Raw genomic sequence first — 19,064 nt, forward strand, 5'->3', positions numbered from 1 at the left:
CACGCAACCCATAGGCCACAAAACCGAATGGATTCCGAAATCGCGACTTGCGACTCCGTGATCATCCTATAGAATCGACTTGCCTCGCGAACAGAGGCGTATCTAGGGTATGCGCTTCCTTGCGACTATATGCTAATGAGTATGTGTGTCATTAGAAAGGAAGGAATATTCAATTAACCTAGCAACAGAGCTCACGATGAGACAATGCTTTCGCGTTCAAAGCACGTAAGCAGTGTTAAGCGCCCTCTGTTTCGATCGTTCCCTTCACCTCAGCTCAAATGTCCGTGCTCGTTTGTGCTGACGCCATGAGCGAGATTCTTAATGGCACGAAAGCGATGGTCTACCGGCTCCATTAAGTGGGTGAGAAAGTGAAGGAGGAAAAATTTATTAACGTCCCAAAGCGACACATGGGGAATGTGCACACTGTAAACGGCAAGGTGTAAAAAGGAAGTAAAGTTGTCCTCTAAGCACACCCTATAAAGAAGGGCGTGCGCTAGAGGACAACTTTACTCCCACTTTACTCTCAGATAGGTGTATTGGCGTTTAGTGTGCGAGGGACACCGTATAGCGGAGGGCTCTGGATTAATTTCGACCAACTGTGGTTGATGGATTCGCTCTGGTATCGCACGGCACGCGGGCGTTTCCGGGTTTCGCCCCCATCGAAATGCGACCGGCACAGCGGGGATCGAACCCGCGACCTTGGCATCAGTAGCGGGACACCAAAGCCAATGAGCCATCCCTCGGGGTATGAAGTGCGGGAGCGGTGACGTCATGTCACCACAGGCCACAGATAGTTGGAATCCTACGGCGGCATCACTGGCAGCTGTCACGGTTGAAAGAATTGTGGAGGTTCCTCGCCGTGCTTGCGATTTAATCTTTGGCGACAGTTGGGCCAGTGTGTTTTCGGCGTATGACGGTATTACCAACGCGCGAAAAACGGAAACTATATACAGTCTAGCCCGGTTATAACGAAGTCGGCGGGAATCGCAAATCACTTCGCTATATCCGCTATTTCGTTATATACGGACTACGAAAAAAAATGCTAACATCGGCATACCGATTTATTGCCGCTGAAAGAAGTCGTCCAGCGTCCCCTACAACGCATACAACATCCATACAACAGCATACAAGGATCCGCGATAACGATAAAAATGAGCCATGCTTCCAACATGCACAATGCTTCCAACATGCACAATGCTGCCGCGCTTTCTCCCTGCCTTGCGCACCGCGGCACCGACATAAAACAAAGCGCGCGCTGGCACACCTCCTGCAGACTGCAGTCCAGCCGTGGCGCCGACTGCCTGGCAGAAATAGAGAACCGCGATTGGCCAAGACGGCCGCTCTCTGCGACGTCATCGAAAAAAAAAAAAAATCGTCTCTGTTCTTTTTTACATTTTTCCCCTGCGCGGCGTGCTCTACCGCTCTACGCCGTGACGCCGTTCAAGGACGACGCAACACGAGGCCGCGTGCCATGCGCTGCAGTGAAGCAACCTTTCGCTCCGCAGGAGAGCAGACGACGCCACGAAAGGACGCCGTCAGCCGAATTTTGCTCTTATTTTCGCGGAAAAAATCACCTCAAGGACGCAAAAATGTGTTGATTGGCAGATTTTTTTTCGGTTGGTATTAAATCTCTTCGTTATATCCGCTGACGCGCACTTATTTACTTCGTTAAAACCGGACCCAAAATGTATTGAAAATGCAAAAATGGGAATGGGAAATTGAATTCTCTTCGTTATAACCGCTATTTCGCTATAAGTGGCTTCGTTATAAACGGGCTAGGCTGTAGTAGGGTACAACTCAAGAACGAAGCGGCAGATGCCCTTCAAAGGAGGCCCGCCCGCCAATGGCTTCGACTGATTTTCATGGAGTCGCGGTTAATCCCTGGTCACGCTATAACATGGCAGGGGATTGACCGCGGATTAACCGCTACTTTATGAAAATCGACCAACGTCAATGGCTGGAGTAGAGGACTGTAGAGGCTTAATCCTGAGGCCCGAGCCCAGCCCAGGCCCGCGACTTGAATCCAGGGCCCTCTAAGTTATCACTTTGCTGTACTTGGTCCGGTCCGCCAAGCTCGGAGTGCGCTCGGGACCGTTGCCGCAGCAGCCCAAGAGGTAAATTGCTCACTGTATGGGAGGAGATTCGTATTATAGGCAAGTTATAAAGGGTTCAGAAAATGCGCTGAAATCGCTAAAAAGCTTAAAGAAATTCGTTTGCTAAATATAAAAAGAAGTGAGGATGAGGCGGGTCCGGCCGCACGGTGTTTTCAACTGGGATGTCATCTTTGAGGCCGCTTGAAAGTTGCGAGAATTAAATGAAGAGGGCCAGACGCACGCGTAAAAACTACTTCTAGTTACCTTTAGGTTTCTAATCTGCAGTCATATTTTACGGCGCGTGGTGTCTAAATACTAAAACGTCCTTTTAGCCGGAGCATTTGTTTTTCTTTAATGAACATGATTTCAAAGGTAGAATTCATGGCTGCTGTTCAGTGGAGACGAAAATCAAAACAGGACTGTTTAGTGCATAGTATGTGCGAAAAGACACGACGTCGGCTAAATCAATATTCTTTACCTCAGTGGCGTTTCTCAAAGCCTGCAGGTGTGATTTTGGGAACACACACAACGATCTTGGAACCGACAACTGCAGAAGAATCGAATGAAGCTCCTTCCGGACCCGCAACTTCAAGCCCGGTATTAAGATCGACGTCAACAAGTCTCGCCGGGTGGCCGCCAGCACGCCTGCTTCTGTGTATGGCTGCGAGCAGCTTGAGTGTGATTGCTTTCGGGCCTGCCGCCATGGACCGCACGCACTGAGAGGACCCAGGTGACAGCTGGCTTCAATTACGGAGTTTGCCCGGTTGGAGTGCAGGATCAAAACCAGACCCCCTACACAAAGTGCCTGCACGTGTAGAACGCCGCCGCCGCCTCGGGGAGACGAACGTTATCTTCCCCATTTGCCGTGGCCATGCCGGGGAACAAAGGGCCACGTTTCGTGTGGCTCTGTGGCGTGCCAAGCACCGCTACAGGCCGGCGGGCATCATCTCCGACCCAAGCACGAGGAACCACTTTCGGCTTTTTCGTGACCTCGCTTTCCGGCCTCGAGCGGCGGGTGTCTTTGATTATCAGCAGATGTCGGTGACCCGCAGAAACCTTCGACTGGCCGGAAGCCATCACCTACCGCAGTCAACGCTACCTCGACAACCTTCTTTCCCTCAGACTCCACATGTGACGGGGGCGTGGCCCTAAGTGCAGTGGTGTGTTTGTGCGCACAAGTTTGTGTTGTTTGTGATCTGGGCCCCTCCCACCCCGGCGTGGGCGTCCTCAACCTAGGGAATTTAGGGAAGGCGAACAGTATAAATGTCGAGAACGAATGCGGCAGAGCAGCTCACTTCAAGCCTCCCACTACAGAGCTCACTTCAAGCCTCTCTTCAAGCCTCCCATAGAGCCTCACTAGAGCTCTCACTTGAACCTCAGTTCAGTTTCTTATGCTTGTAAAAAGATGTAAATAAACGCTCTTGTAATCTTCCTCCCATCACCTTAACTCTGACTTGGCGGCACTCCTGTCCTGGTGGTGGTGGTGGGAACGGGTGTCGAAGCTTGACCACGGTTCCGTCAAGCGAGCAGCAGCAGCAACGAGCTAGCAACGGCTCCGAACCGTCCCATCTTCGCCAACAACGGGTGGCAGACCCAACAACTGGTTGGCAGCGGTGTGATGAACCTGGTGACATGGTGCTGCATCTGCGGGTGAGTGTTTGGTTTTTGCTTTGGGTCCTCCAGGATTCAAATTCTGGGTTAATAATTTGAACTGCTGGTTGATCGGTGTTTGTATGTCTGTAGCACAGGGGTAGTTGCTGAGGTTAACCATGAGCGAGCAAAGCCAATATTTAAAAGCAGCGACCGTGGACCTGACGAGGTTGTCGAGGACAGAATTGTTGTTCTTGTGCGATGAGTTAAGTGCGGATGTGGAGGAAAGAGCGAAAGATTCGGATATTATCCAGGCAATCAAAAGTTTTGAAACGGAAGAAGATGATTTTGAAATTGCTTGGGATAATACGCACAGGTGGGCAAAAGAACAGGAGCGTAAAAGAGCTGAGGAAGCGGAAAGAGAGGAACGAGAGGCACAGCACCAGGAGCGTATGGAGAAGCTAGCAGCGGAGCTAGAAGAGCTTAAACTCGAGGCTGAGAAAAGGCGGCTCGCAATGCTCAGTGGTCTTAATGGGAACGAAGTAGCAATGAGTGACGCTATCTCCGTCCAGATATGACCTTCAATGTTCCAGTCCATCGCCGAGTTAGAGAGACATGACGCCATAATACAGGATTGCGAAATGGTGCAAAACCGGCGTGGATGGCACACGACAGAGCACGGCCAAAATAGAGAGGCTACAGAGACCGTCTCCGAGTTAGCTAAGTGTAACTCCGCGAGAGCTCGTTGAGAAAACGAGTGGAGAGGGCATGGATGGCGTCGGACAAAGCCGAGCCAAGAGAGACTTCCCAAGCTAGCTAAACAGACCGTCGCCCAGTCAGGTAGTCGCAAACCTGCGAATAAGGGCCGAGAAACGGAGTCTAACCGGCACCCGCGGTTTAGAATAGAGAGAGCTCCGAAGAGAGGCTGTGCAGTGAGAGTAGAAACCGTGGCCGATTTGGTTAAGCGTGAGGACGCTAGAAAGGGGCCTGTACAGGCGATTAACCGGCACGGGTGTCAAAGGGGTAATTTCCCCAAAGGCAGAGGTTTCGACATGGAAACAAAGGGGAACCCTTTAGGAATTGTGAATCGTGGCAACTCCGATTTGAGGCGTCACTGCGGTGACAGTGACGAAGCCAGGGTTGTGGCTACCTCGGCGAAGCTGGCGTATCAAGAGTGTGAAGCTGCTGTTGGGTTAGAACGCAGTATTGAACGCCATGCTGAGACAAAGGACGAGAGCCCGATTATAGATGAGCAGTGCGTTTCAGAGGAAAGCACTGAGAGCGATAAGCCAGCTGCAGAGGACTACCTTCAGGGGAGCGAACTGCTCATTTCCGGGGCAGCTGAAGGTCCGTCTGTCAGTTCTTTAGAGATGACCATCTGTTGCGAAGGAAAAGAGGTCAATTTGCCGCCTAAGGAAGGATCAGGCAAGTCATGTCAAGGGCTGGAGGAAACAGTCTTGGTTCAGGCGGTGCACGCGGAAAGTTCAAAGCGAAAAAGGAAAAGGGCAAGAACCAAAAAGAAACGGTTGAAATGTCAGGCCCTAAATTCAGGCGCGCGGACAGGTGATAATGTTGTCACAGGTGGAAATGCGGCAGAAGGGAAAGAAAAGCCTTCCCGCATTAGAGCTCGCAAGTTTGGGGCTAAAGTTACTGGTCAGGCGACCCGCGGGTATTGTTGTAAACCGGACCGCAGTAACAGAAAGGGAAGAATGCATCTTCCAAGCAGAGCAAAAGGGGGTTTTTTCAAAGGGCATCGGCCTGCGGGAAAACCCAGACAACCCGTACCTGACAAGAAGGCGGCAAGGGAAAAGGCAAAGCGGCCCAAGAGACCGGAATGCGCTAGGTTGCGCGACCGTCAGCGCATGCGAGCACAGGGATTGAGAAACAGAGACCCCGCACGCAGGCATGTTCACCGCGCGCAATTGAAAAGAAGGATGCGTCCTTCACTTGCGGCACTGGATTCCGGGAAGCGCGCAGGGCGAAAGGGTAGCCGAGCTTCGTGCTGGGGGCGAGAACAAAGAACAGCTTCTCGCACTGGTCGCTGTGCGTCGCCAAGAGCCGGTTCTCGACTTTGCAGGCGCTACCAAGGCTTTCTGAGGGTGTCGAGGGGGCGCGGAGACGACAGAGGGAGTCGTAGATGGCTTTTTTCGGTGGCCATTTGTCACGAAATGACAGCAGTACTATCAGTTAGGGCGCGACCCCAGCGGGCGCGTCTGAAGGGCTAATCACTTCAACGCGGCGGAGGTGAGTCAGCTTTCACCTCCGCGTAGCCATTCGAAGTAGCTGTGTTTTTTGTTACTTTTCTGTGTGTGCGAAATCAAAAAAGGAAAGGCTACTTTGTTTTGAGCTAGACTGATCGGAAGTTACTGTGTTTTCACTTAAAATTTAGAAAGATTAAAGTCTGAGTTAGAAATGAGAGTTCAATTTGCCATGCTACCGATAAATAAGGGCACTTAAAGGAGTGTAGCGAAGATTCCCGAGTAGACGATGTGCTGTTTGCATAGTTGGAACCGTTCAGAGCATTGAAGTTTTGCTGTGTTTGAAGGTTGGCACAGGTTTCTGTTGTATCGATAGTAGACTCAGACGTGTCAGACTTGGTTGAGATACCAAGATGTTGCTGCTATATTAACGGAAGTGTAGCTAATGCCTTGCGAAGGCAAAGAAAGTGCGCGTAGTTGTGCATATCTGTGTACTCTTGTTTACTGGCGCGTGGTTAGTTATCCGATTGCGGTATTCGGAGATTAACCGAATGATGTGAAGGTGCAGAATTTTGTGGAGAACGCTTGTAGCAGCTTGTGTATAGGTTATGGTGCCTGACACAATGAGTTTAAGAGAAATTCTGCGCCAGTACTGGAAGGAGTACCGATTTTGATGAGCAGTCGCATTTTTGTGAGTTTAACTGGAGCAGTTGACTCTCAGTCTCGAGCGATCAAGGTTCTTTGAGGAGAGCCAGAGGATTAAATTGAGCGTGGGCCAAAATTTTCAGCAGACTTTCGATATTCGGGTGGTATAGGGGATCAGAGCTTGATTGATAAGGAATGGAGTTTCTATTCAAGATTTGTAGGCTTTGACACACCACCGCTTATCGTACAACGTGGCAGTCTGTCTTTGGCGACCTCAGATGTGACGCGGACGCTCGCTTTGACCCTAAATTCGGGCAAAATTGAGGGGTCAGTATTCTGGAGCAGGATTTTGTTTGGAATTAAAAGGAAGCCTGGTGGGTCTTGAGTGAATTCCAAGCGCTTGCGCGTGGAGCGGTGCTTTGTTGTTTGGAACGTCCCATCTGTGCTTTCCTTTGTTGGTGGTTTGGTGTTTTGGGTTTGCCTTGGGAGTTGATGTTGCAAGCCAAGATATCAACGTGGACGCGAGCCCATCTCTTCCTGCCCAGCGGTGGGGAACGCTGGCCATTCGAGATTTTCCGGGCCGCGGAGGAGCTATTAAGATCGACGTCAAGTCTCGCCGGGTGGCCGCCAGCACGCCTGCTTCTGTGTATGGCTGCGAGCAGCTTGAGTGTGATTGCTTTCGGGCCTGCCGCCATGGACCGCACGCACTGAGAGGACCCAGGTGACAGCTGGCTTCAATTACGGAGTTTGCCCGGTTGGAGTGCAGGATCAAAACCAGACCCCCTTCACAAAGTGCCTGCACGTGTAGAACGCCGCCGCCGCCTCGGTGAGACGAACGTTATCTTCCCCATTTGCCGTGGCCATGCCGGGGAACAAAGGGCCACGTTTCGTGTGGCTCTGTGGGGTGCCAAGCACCGCAACAGGCCGGCGGGCATCATCTCCGACCCAAGCACGAGGAACCACTTTCGGCTTTTTCGTGACCTCGCTTTCCGGCCTCGAGCGGCGGGTGTCTTTGATTATCAGCAGATGTCGGTGACCCGCAGAAACCTTCGACTGGCCGGAGGCCATTACCTACCGCAGTCAACGCTACCTCGACAACCTTCTTTCCCTCAGACTCCACATGTGACGGGGGCGTGGCCCTAAGTGCAGTGGTGTGTTTGTGCGCACAAGTTTGTGTTGTTTGTGATCTGGGCCCCTCCCACCCCGGCGTGGGCGTCCTCAACCTAGGGAATTTAGGGAATGCGAACAGTATAAATGTCGAGAACGAATGCGGCAGAGCAGCTCACTTCAAGCCTCCCACTACAGAGCTCACTTCAAGCCTCCCATAGAGCCTCACTAGAGCTCTCACTTCAACCTCAGTTCAGTCTCTTATGCTTGTAAAAAGATGTAAATAAACGCTCTTGTAATCTTCCTCCCATCACCTTAACTCTTTGACTTGGCGGCACTCCTGTCCTGGTGGTGGTGGTGGGAACGGGTGTCGAAGCTTGACCACGGTTCCGTCAAGCGAGCAGCAGCAGCAACGAGCTAGCAACGGCTCCGAACCGTCCCATCTTCGCCAACAACTGGTGGCAGCGCCAACACCGGCCCAGGGCTAGGCGCGACGGGTCAGCGAATTTTCCGTCCTGACACCGTGCTGTGGGGTGCCTCATCTGGCTGCTCCATTATTAAGTTGTATCCAACTGTAGGGGAAAGAAAAAAAAACAGGACAGGGCTGCATAATAGAAACGTGTATTAGCATGCTGCACGTACAAAAAGGGATATTGTCAGAAGTGGGGTTCGAACCCACGCCTTCTTTCGAGGACCAGAGCTTAAATCTGGCGCCTTAGACCGCTCGGCCATCCTGACTTTTTTTTTCTTTATTGCATGAATGAATACATCAATAAAATATCGTAGTTGTCGTGCCCCTTGGCAGACAACCGTGTCTAATGGACTTTCATTAACACAAGTTGGTCCATCAGACTCAATACATCATCCGCACAATCTTGTTGCTTCAAGACTTCTCTCAACTTATGCACATGTTCCACAAAATAACCACATACCGATCGTGCATCCAAGTCACAATGTCTGACAGCCATTCTACTCCTCCAAATGCTGTGAAGGCCCAATAACATAATCTGGTCATACTGTGCAACATCACTTTCAGTGGTCAAGTACCGAATTCCGCGCGGTGTCAATGGCAAGTCCTTTTTTAGGGTTCTTTTAGGGTTTTTTAAATTACACACAGGAACGCTACCAGTAAAAACATGGCTAGAGGAAAAGGGCCTTTTTGTTCCTTGGGGCTCGAACTGTCTCCTGTGTAGAAAACCGGAGACGGTAGAACACGTGTTCCTCGATTGTTGGGATGCGGTGTTCTACTGGGATGTTTTGCTCGGCCATCCTGACAACGATGTGTCGGCTTTTATGACCATATATTCACTCTGTGCAGGTGTACATGCGTACATGTATCTGTCCAGCTGAGATTTCACATACTTGGTGAGTTACATTGTGCACTGCGGGAATGGATCCGCCTGTCCTCTCCCTGCTGCCTCCTCCTCGTCGAAGCGCTGAGCGCGACCGAGCTTAAATGGACCCTGATATTATTTCGAAGGGCATATTATAGTGCAACAGATCTTTAGAGATGGTCTTTTTCGGTATTTTCGCGCCGAGGGAAAAAGCGCGAGCCCTGCGGAAATGTGGCTATCGAGGCCGAGGAACGGAGCTGTGCTGTCAAGCAGAGAGCAGGAACCCAGCTTGATTATTCGCCTCGCCTTTATTATTCCGCGCCTCGGGGATCCGGAGACAGAGGCTGAAAGAGGAAGACGACTACCGTCGAAGCCCGGAGCCCAAGGCGAGCGTAGAAGACGACGAAGGCCGGGCTGTTAGGTGTGTGTTAGATTTTATTGAGGAAAGATGCAGGTAAAGGGTGCGTCTTAGATAATATTCGGACAATTGCGCTAACTTCAAATTTAGTCAAATTAATTGAAAGGGTAGTGCACAGTCGTCTCACAAAACATGTTCAGGATGTTGATGGCCTTAGCTCTGCACAGGTTGGCTTTCGTCGCGGATGCTCTATATGGACCGCGCATGTGGATCTAGAGAGTAGAATCCGGCTCTCGATACGCAGAAGAGAAGTTTCAGCTTTGGTGACTCTTGATGTTGCAAAAACCTATGATAGTGTAGAACATACTATTTTACTTAACAGACTTGCGCAGTTACATCCTCCAACCTACATTTATGCATGGATATCTGAATTTCTAAAGGACAGATACTTTTACTGCGCAGAGGGTACCCTATGTTCTAATACTTATCATCAATCAAGAGGAGTGCCGCAAAGTTCGGTACTATCACCGCTGCTTTTTAATATTTTGGTCAGTGACATCCCCATCCGTCCTGATATAACAGCTTTTGTGTATGCAGATGACATAGCTTTTTACGCCTCGGCCACGGATATCCATTCCCTTTACCAGATTCTGCAGGGATATTTGGATGCTCTTGGAGTTTGGTTGCGCCGTATTAATTCATCCTTGAATGTTAACAAATGTGGCATACTGGTATTTCCTCCAGACACGCCTTTGCACATTTAATTAGCCCATCACTCTAATCTGATTCCACAAGTGGAATCTGTTACATATCTAGGTGTTACTTACTATCCAACCTTAGATTGGAGCCTTCATATAAAGAACAACGTGCGTAAAGGAGAACGCGCTCTAGGCCGGCTGACACGAATCGCCAATAAAAGGTTTGGGATGCGCCGCGACACATTATTGTTACTATACAAAGCTTATGTAAGACCTATACTTGAATTCGGTTGCATTTTGTTCTCTGGTAGCGCAAACTTCAAGGTTCAACCCTTAATCTTACTGGAAAGGCGTGCTCTACGTCTCTGCCTTGGTCTCCCAAAACCAGTTTCAAACGCCCTGCTTTATTTCGAAGCCAGTATGCCCGATTTAATTTCCCGCTTTCAAATACTCACGGCGCGAACGTTCCTCAGGTCGTTGGACCCGATGACTAATGTCAGTACTCCTATTTTTGTTTCTCAGCAGGCCTTATTTTTTTACCATCATTGGCCACGATATCAAATGCCACAAATTACCTTAACGCAGAAACTTTTAACACCGATTGGTGTTGATCTCAGTTCTTTGCAGTGGGTTGACGACACACCGGCAGCAGTGGAATTCCATTTTGACCACATCTTCCCATCTCATCCGAAACACATGCCCACAAACATTTTTAACGGCATTCTTTCTGGTCATATAGCGGAATTCCCCCATCAATTCAATTCAATTCAGTTCATTTTATTTCGGACAACAATACATGGTGTCCGCGGGGAGAGGCTAAAGGAGACTACAGTGTCTCCTGACGAGGCCTAACACCCGCTTTACACGTCGGTGCAGATGGTGCAGAGTGACATATCAGTGAGAACAGTGGTACATAAAGCACAGTGGGACAGGAATTCAACATAAGCAATTACACAAACACTGATCAGGCAGAAAATAATACTCAAGAAGTCACCAACAATGAGCGATAGTAATTGGAGTAGAAAAGAAAAACACATTCGCACAGAACAAAAAAGAACAGTACAAAACAGTAGGTGTAAAAATGAATGCAGCAGGTATGCATAACAAAATTTCACACGTGGTGCTTTCTACTGATGCCTCCGTCAGCTGCCAAAAAGCAGCAGTTGGCATCTTTTCGCAGGATTTGGCATGGAGCTATTCTGTCCGCATCCCAGATTATATCCCTATATTCTTTGCGGAATTTTAAGGCGGAAGCCTTTAATGCCTCATCGTTGTAAGCAGGAGCTGTCGACAGAAATGTCAAGCTTTTCAATTGGTCGAAACGGTCGTGACGTCACAGTGCGCGAATTTCAAACGGGGCCAATTGTACTTTGGCTACTAACCATGCAACTAATTAAAGGGATCGTATAGTGATTCTCCAAGTAAGTTTGACTGTGTTTAGTTATTGCTTAATTAACCAATTAGTCTAATTAATCTTTCTAGCCAGACCAGATAAATAAATAAAACTCAGTAAGAAATTGGCTGAGCTTGGGAATCGAACCCCGGTCTCCGGAGTGCGAGTCGAGCACGCTACCACTCCGCCATGCCAGCTCTTTTTTTTTTTCTTTATTGCCTGTCTTTGGCTCATGACATTGCACAACAAAAATACACATAACGCTATATACATACGACACTGTCGTGGTCAGCCAGCACGAGACTGGCTTCGTCAGCTTAAAATTCCCGCAACATACACAACGGCTCTAGTCTTGAGAGCCACTCGGGAGTCTCCGCAGCTGCTTTTTGGATTGCAAGAAACCAGTCCATGCTTTCCCGAAAATAAATTCGGGCCGGTCGTGCGTCTTTGTCACAATGGTAGCCTGCCATTCTGGAGCGCCATATACAGTGGAGGCCCAAGAGCATTATGAGATCAAAAGGTACCCCATCCTCATTATCAGTGCTTAAATAGCGAATTCCGTGCGCGTCAAGTGGTAGCTCTTTCTTTATGGTCCTTTGTAACACGTCCCAAAAATAAACCCCTTCCCAGCAGTGCAAAAAAACATGGTCTATTGTTTCAGGCTGTTTACAAATTAAGCAGTTCGATCCCCACGGTAAAAAGAAATCCTTTCCCTCTAGAAACTTTTTAACTGGTAACGTCCCGGTATGTAACTTAAAAAAGAAAGTCTTTACTCCTGGTGGCACCTGCATTTTCTTCACCCTTTTTAAAACATCCCCTCCCGGGCCTCCACTGTACAAGGCCCTGTACATGGGCTCTGGGAAAACAATATCACAAAGATCATTGTACAACTTTTTCCTTTTGCTTTTCCACAAATAATCGGTGGAAAAACGTGCCGAAAGAAACCGAACGCTTGCTACAATCTCTTTGTAGTAACCAAAAGTTCCACCAGAGAGCTCTTCTGTGGATACCACAAACTCCGGCAGCAATCGCCGCAACTTCACTTGGCACACGGTGCGCAAGAACGGGACTGTGACGTCGCGAAAAAACAAAAAACGGTTCACCAGCTGCCTTAAAAAGAGGTGCCCTAGCCCTAGCCCCCCATCTTTTACCCTCCGGAACAGGTTCGTTCTGCTACAACGTTCCCATTCGGACGCCCATATGAAAACTGCAAAAATCCTGTGTAGCTTCTGAACGTTCACACGCGAGCAATGCAAAACCTGCATCACATACCAGAGTTTGCTAATAAAAAAAAGATTGCAGACTGTAGCTCTGGCGAAAATTGAAAGGCTGGTGCCTTTCCATTTCCCAGCTCGGTCACTTGCGTCTTTAATTTGCTCTTTCCAATAGTCCTCGCTATCGCGATAAGCATCGAGCGGAACGCCCAGATACTTGCCCGGGGTCGTCGCCCACGGTACGTTGGCGAAATGGTCCGGGTGGGATGGCCACCATCCATGCCAGAGGCCAAGGCACTTGGACCAGTTAACCCCGCTACCTGTGACTTCGCTGAACGCGCGTACACACCCGACAGCTTCACTTATGCTCCCCTGATCAACCGTAAATACTGCAACGTCATCTGCATAGGCCAGCAGCTTAACTTCAGCTGCTTGTAACCTAAAGCCATTAATACTATTGTTTTCTATGATTTTCATGCACAGCGTTTCAATGTAAATACAAAACAAGAGAGGGCTGAGGGGGCAGCCCTGACGCACCGAACGCTGCACGCTAATGGGGGCCCCCAAACTCTTGTTAACAATCAGTCTCGTCGTGCAGTTTCGATACGCCAGGGCTACACCCTTACGGATAACTGAACCGACGTTCACATGGTCTAAAACGGTAAACAAAATTTCATGAGAAACACAATCAAAGGGGCACCTGCTCACAATCAAATGTCAATCTGAAGCATCGCTACTCGCCCATTGGTGTCGTCACAGCTTTCAAGCACACTGCGCGCTTTGTGAATGTTGGAAAAAATTGAGCGCCCTTTGATTCCACATGTCTGGTGGGGTCCAACAATATCCGATATCACTGTCTGCAGTCTACGCGCCAATACCTTCATAAAAATTTCGTAGTCCACATTAGTGAGTGCTATGGGTCGATACGCTGTAACCAATTGTAACTTCTCTATATCATCCGTTTTAGGTATGAGCACTGTATGGGAGATCCCAAAAGACGGAGGCAATACGTTTATTTTATAGGCTTCATTGAAAATTGTACACAGCACTGGGGCAATTTCGTGCTTAAATTCTTTATAAAATGCCGCACTGAATCCATCTGGTCCTGGTGATTTTCCTAGGTTTAACTGATCTATCGCGTGCTCAACCTCGCTGTGAGTTATTGTTAGTTCCATTTTCTTTTTGCTTTCTTCGTCAAGCCGTGGCATTGCACCAAGAAACTGATGCGTAAAGGCTACTGCGTCTACAGGAGTCGATGAAAAATGCCTCTGGTAGTATTCATTAAAGGCTTCTTTGATGTGGTCAGTGTCTGCCGATAAGATACCCCCCCCCATTCTATTTTATCGATGTGATTTCTTTCAGCGCGCGCTTTTTCTAAACCAAGAGCACGTTTCGATGGCGCTTCGCCAGCAGCTGTGTCTTCCGCCCTTGCGCTCACTAGTGCTCCGCGATAACGCCGTTCTTCCATAAGCTCTATCTTTTGTTTTGTTTTCCTGACATCTTCTATCCATTTCCCAGGCTCTTTGCATTCCTGCTTCATGAGCGTTTGAAGCAGTGCCCTTAGCTCAGCTTCGTCTTGTTTTTCCTTATAACGGATACATGTCGCCCTTTCTATTGCTTTGATTTTTAAAGATTCTTTACTTAACTCACACTGTTGCCAAATCTTCAGGTTCTTGCGCGGGTTTATTTTACCTATTTCATCCTTTACTGCTCTGTAGTAGATTTCGTCTTGAAGATGCGTGCTGTTTAGCTTCCACATTTCCCACGAAAATGCCTTGCTTCGGTTCACACTTCCCAGGCAGCACTCAACTAAACAGTGGTCTGAGAAGGAGACTCCCACAACTTCATAATGGTTGCAAACAGGGGCAAGGTCGACTGATGCGTAAATGCGGTCCAGCCGTGCATGGCTTGAGCCCTGAAAATGAGTGAACTGCACTGTCCGCGCACCCTCAATAAGTTCAGCCACATCCTCAATCCACATCCTCACACCATGCGGCTGACAAACGGTACTCCTCCGCAGGCAAGGTCCTACTCGAGCAGACTGATGTTCTTGCGCCGGATGATACCGGCGGCCACAGTGGCGTCTAGCGGCGCGCTAGACGTGGAAGGTAAGCACCATGCTGTTGGTTCCTCCCGCCTCCCGCCTTTAGAGTCGCTACATTGAATGTGAGGGGTCTGGCGGCAAGGAAAAAACAAGTCAGGTGTACCGACTTATTACGGAGCGCGAGATAGATGTATTGGCCGTGCAGGAGACGAAAGTGGACGGCAACGAAGGAACCGACAGCATGGTGCGACGTTTCACGACTAGATTTTATGCTGTCGTCAGTCAAGCAGTGGGAACATCGGGTGGATGCGTGCTTTTTGTAAAGAAGATGCCGGGGCTAGAGGTGCAGGCTTATTTTTCGTGTGTGTATGGCCGGTGTATTGTGCTTGATTTTTGTCTGAACGGCAATGAGTGGCGCATTGTTACTGTGTACGCGCCGAATGTGGTTGAGGAAAGGGTTGCCTTTTTCCACAGCCTCCAAGAGCGCCTTTGTACGGAGAGGCGGCTCATTGTATTAGGCGACTTCAATTGTGTTCTTAATGCGCGCGATAGGTCAAGCATCCGGGGGTTTCGAGACAGGAGCACTGAAGTGTTGATGCGAATGATCGAGAACCGCCATGCCAGCTCGATGGTATGAAATGAACAAAGGCGCGTCTAGTGAATACGGTGTCTTCGTTCACTCCCATCTTCCTCCCTTCCCGTTACGGCGAGGTTCAGGCGTTCACCGAGATATGAGAGACAGATACTCGTACATTTCCTTTCCTCAAAAACCAATTTACCGACGAACAAGGCGTATTTGTCCGCGTTTCTGATTGGTCCAAATTGTCGTATGTCGCCGCGCGCGCATTTTGACGGGTGTCCACCGAAATATGTGAGACAGTTACTGCGCAACTTCCTTTCCTCAAATATAATTTTCGACTAATGTCTACTGAGATATGTGAGACAGTTAATGCGTAATTTCCCTTCCTCAAATACAATTTTCATTTTCTTCATGGTCCCTCTTTCTTCTTTCACTCACACTTCCTCCCTTCCTGTAAGGTGCGGCTCAGGTGTCCACCGAGATGACAGAGAATTACAGCCCCATTTCCTTTGCTCAAAAAGCGTTGCGTTCAAAGGGCAACGCATCGCGCCGAACGGGTGGTGGCGTTCCTTGGACTCCGTGGCAGCGCTACAAAACGCTGTCGCGTTCCACTCCTAAAGGCGAAGCTTAAGAGTCATTAATTGGCAGTTAACTAATGCACCAACAAAATGTGAAGTGAACAATCGCGTAGCAGAATGCAGCACTCAGGCTTTCGCCTTTCACCACTTTAGCCGCTAAAGTTCCTCGTAATTTTTTGGCTCTTGGAATGGCCCTGCACAAAATTCCGTGTCATGTGTCTCACGTTATCATCCTGGCTGATTGTTTGTCAGTTTTAGCCTCCCTTGAAACTTCCCAAAAAGATTTTTTGTGCCGCTTCCTGCGATTTTTTGTCCCGTCCACTTTAAAGGAGGTCCGTTTTGACTAGGTTTCTGGTCATGCAGGCGTTCATTCCAACGAGGTGGCTGATTATTTAGCAAGGTCAGCTCTTGACGGGTCAGTAACGCATCCCGTCCCGAATTTCAGTCTGCTGGCGATCTCCAGGTTTCAGCGGTTCCAACACATATCAGCCAGGTTACGCGATCCCTTACTAAATACTACTGATTATCAGCCCTTAGCGTATAAATGGAACATCCGTTCGTGTAAAACCAGGCAGTGTGAGGTATCAATGACGCGACTGCGGTGCAGGATTCCCAGTTTGAATTTATACCTATGCAGATGTGGGTGGTCTCCGACAAACCTATCTGACTCATGCGGGGACGTTGAATCTGTGGACCATTTCTTGCTCTCCTGTCCAAAGTTCGCACTTCAGAGAAAGATTTACCTGGAGGTCCCTCTCTCCAGGTTAGGGCTCCCGTTATCTCTGCCAGTGTTGTTATCGTTAGGAGCGAGCGCGAAAGGATTTGCATTGGGTTCAATTTGTGGGAATCTCCATGATTACATAATTGCAACTGCTAGGTTGATTTGCTAACTCCTTTAAAAGTCTCGGAGTTTTTTTTTTATATTATCATCATTCTCGCCAAAATGTTCTTCGTTATTTCACTTCAAATATTCTTCTGTCGTTTTTCATGAATACATTTTTCAAAATTCACGCTTGGCTCCGATATTTTGTCGTAATCCTATGAAAATTTCCTTATGTATACCACTATACCTTGGCCAATCCCCCCACGTGGGTATGTGCCATTATAAAGAGGTGAAGAAGAAGAAGATGTGTTCAATTCGGGCTAGAATGAGTCTGACGACCAGGGCCAGCAGTGTCCGGGAAGAATTGCGTGGCGCGCCGTTTCCGCCACCCTCTGTCAAGGAGTCAGAGCGTGGCACGGAGTTTACCACGACGTTCCTCGACGAAGAGGAGCGCCTTGTCGAAGAACACCAGGTATCCAAGGAGGTCATGCAAGGCATCCAGAACACGGACCCGATGTGGTTTGGTGCGCTGTCGTCGGGCCCGCAGCCCATCGAGCAGCAGCGGTCCACACACGAGGTCAACGTGCTGGCCGGCCAGAGCAAGGCCGCTGCAGAGTCGAGCCGGATCGAGAAGGGTGGTGGATACGTGTTCCAGAACCAGACGGTGCCCCCATCGTCCAGCTCTGGTGGCACAATCTTCTGTAAGCCCCACTATATGTACCAGCGTGCGTATATTCTTTGTTTATATCATTTTCCTTTTTCTTGCTTCATTTTTATTCTGTTCGCTGTAGCTTTTTTTAGCGTTCCGCCTTTCCTTGCGCGGGCTGATGTTCCGATGACATATTTTCCATGCAGAGAAGGCCTCCACACTCCCGCTGGACCATGGTGTCGCGGTTCGACAAGCGGCTAGCAGGCGCGACTACATGGAACTGCCGCGTTCACGGACTCCGGCCCCTGTGGTGGCGTTCACGGTGCCACTGCGCATGCTCATTCATTGTAATATCGATTGAATAATGAACACAATCTGCACGACGCTGCCAAGTATTTGTATGCTCTCTTTTTAATTTAGGAATTGTGTTTTGTGCTACATTTCACCTTTCTTTGCCTACAGACTTCTGTCCGTTCTTCAGTGCGTACCTGAGAGGTATTAGCGGAGACGTACACCGGTTTTCCTGGAGGTCTCCTACGCACGCGGAGTTAACTGGGCGGGGCCATTGCGCGTGCGCAGGAGGCGTCGGCTAAAACTGGTATATGTATACGAGAATACCTATTCGGTATGCTGACCAATTTGGCGGGCACTTTGACTGTCTAAAGTGCTTAGAGGCGAAAGCGTTCTCCGCACCACTTTGACTGCCTCTGTGGCACTAGTGAGATCACCGCTGGATGACGTCACACTCAATGGATGACTAATTACTAAGCAATGACAAATTGCTAATCAATGGTCAATTACTGATTAATAACTAAATACAAATTAACTGCTAATTAATGACGCTTAAGCTTCGCCTTTAGGAGTGGAACGCGACAGCGTGTTGTAGCGCTGCCAGGGAGTCCACGGAACGCCACCACCCGTTCGGCGCGATGCCTTCCTCTTGGAACGCAACGTTTTTTGAGGAAAGGAAATAGAGCAGTAATTATCTTTCATCTCGGTGGACACCTGAACCGCACCGTAGAGGAAGGAAGGAAGTGGGAGTGAAAGAAGAAAGAGAAAGAGGGCCTGTAATGAAGAAAATCAAAATTGTATTTGAGGAAAGCAAATTACGTAGTAACTGCCCCAAATATCGCGGTGGACACCCGTCAATCGTTTATAGAGGAAGAGACGAAGTGGGAGTGAAAGAAGAAAGAGAAAGAGGGGCCGTAATGATGAAAATGAAAATTGTATTTGAGGACAGGAAATTGCGCAGTAACTGTCTCACATATCTCGGTGGATACCCGTCAAAAGCATGACACCTCAACTGACAAGCTTCTGCTCACAGCGTTTTGTAGACAACGATGAGGCAATAAATTCTTTCGCCTTAAAAACGTCTAATGACTACCTCCAACTGCGCCACTATCACTGCCGCGTGGATATGGAAGGCCATTGAAAGAAATAGATGCGAAAGAAAATATTGAGAAAAATAGGCTTGTCGCAGTAACCACGTCCGCCCGAGCGATTGCTACAGCAACAGATACACCCAGTGCTGCCATGCCAACGGGTATCCTGGTCATAAAAGCTTATGCAAAGGGGCACCTGCTCATATAATCGATAGCTCGCAATAAGTGTGACAGATGCAGTAAAAGCATTGCTGAACAGTGACTTTAAGGACGTACGCACCGAAGAAATGCGGTATAGCAAAGATTGATGTAAAATACACCCTATGAGAGATAAATTTTATTTCTTTATGAAGGCATAATATCCTCACGAGATGACCA

At 48.9% G+C, this 19,064-nt stretch overlaps 1 non-coding gene and 1 pseudogene across 1 annotated transcript; one reads left to right on the forward strand and one right to left on the reverse strand.

Annotated features, from left to right (window-relative positions):
• Positions 1 to 8,287: 8,287 nt before the first annotated feature.
• Positions 8,288 to 8,371, reverse strand: TRNAL-UAA (transfer RNA leucine (anticodon UAA)). The gene has a single exon. It is a non-coding gene; the product is annotated as a tRNA-Leu (tRNA).
• Positions 8,372 to 16,980: 8,609 nt separating this feature from the next.
• Positions 16,981 to 17,360, forward strand: LOC149349793 (importin-7-like; annotated as a pseudogene).
• The last annotated feature ends 1,704 nt before the right edge of the window (positions 17,361 to 19,064 follow it).

The sequence above is a fragment of the Amblyomma mixtum genome, chromosome 3 (genome assembly GCF_055824585.1).
Source record: "Amblyomma mixtum isolate Tamu chromosome 3, ASM5582458v1, whole genome shotgun sequence".
NCBI lineage: Eukaryota > Metazoa > Arthropoda > Arachnida > Ixodida > Ixodidae > Amblyomma > Amblyomma mixtum.